This window comes from Camelina sativa, unplaced genomic scaffold, assembly GCF_000633955.1.
Source record: "Camelina sativa cultivar DH55 unplaced genomic scaffold, Cs unpScaffold02685, whole genome shotgun sequence".
NCBI classification, from domain to species: Eukaryota; Viridiplantae; Streptophyta; class Magnoliopsida; order Brassicales; family Brassicaceae; genus Camelina; species Camelina sativa.
In genome coordinates, this window is record NW_010923795.1 from 1 (window position 1) to 1,076 (window position 1,076).

The 1,076-nt window shown below is 36.8% G+C and overlaps 1 long non-coding RNA gene across 1 annotated transcript; it reads left to right on the forward strand.

Moving 5' to 3' along the window:
- The first annotated feature begins 4 nt into the window (after positions 1 to 4).
- On the forward strand, positions 5 to 1,076 carry LOC104774393. The gene is made up of 5 exons (XR_765334.1): positions 5 to 38; positions 178 to 290; positions 592 to 677; positions 797 to 866; positions 1,013 to 1,076. It is a non-coding gene; the product is annotated as an uncharacterized LOC104774393 (long non-coding RNA).

Below are 1,076 nucleotides of genomic sequence, written 5' to 3' on the forward strand. Positions count from 1 at the left end.
TCATTCGTGGAGTCAGACCAGATCAGCAACTGGTCAAGGTATTTTTTTTTTGTTTCTGTTTCGTCTCCTTAGTCCTTCCCCATATTGTTTCATTAGCATAATGTTTTCTATAACTGTTTCACTCTCTCGTTTTGGTTTGACTAGTATGAAGTGTGGCTTACCATGGATATGTTGCAGATTGTACTTGATGAGCTACTGAAACTGATGGGTGGAGGAGAAAGTATATGAGCTACACTTATGACCCGATCGATCATCATCGCTCACTCGCTCGCTCCCTCCCTCCTCCTACGGTTTGGTTTCTATATCTTAATTTTAATTACTTTTTCTTCTGTTGTTTTTGTAGAGTGTGGTGGTGCATTGGTGCTATCTATGGTTGATCTCTCTTTTTGTTTTCTGAAACTCGTTTGCTCTGCTTTCGTTATAGCTTCTGATACTTTCACTTTTAGGTTTCTAAAATTGAATTTACATTGTTATTTACTTCAAGTTGATTTAATATTTGTGGAGGATGCTATGATAATTGTATGGCTTTGATTGATCCTTTGAATTATGGATGGTTTTTTTATCAGGTAACTTACTTTGTGTGTTTTTCAGGAATGGGATCGGTACTGTCTCTTTGATGCTTTGTGATGCTATAGATGGAATTGTCTATGTTTGATGTATACGCGCGACTCTTGAAGGTTTAGTTTCTAATATTGTTGAAACAAAGTTACATGTTCACTTCTTAATTTTCACTTTGCTTCTCTATGATTTACATGTTACTACTTAATGTTTTATTTGTCGTATTTTTTTATTTCAGGTTTTGGATGGTGCCTTTATCAATCACTGATGGCTCATCATCGCTTCCCCTCCCCCTCCCCCTCCTACGGGTTGATTTCTAAATCTTAATTGTTATTACTTGTCTTTATCTTGTTCTAGTAGATTGTGGTGGTGGTGGATGTTCGTGCTATATATGATCAGAATCCAACCATATTAACTTAATTTAATTTTGTGTTTTGGTTTTTTTTTTTTGCAGATTGAACCATCCCACTTCCTTTTGCTACCCTAGATGCCGACGAGCCAGCTCTCTGGTGCTCATC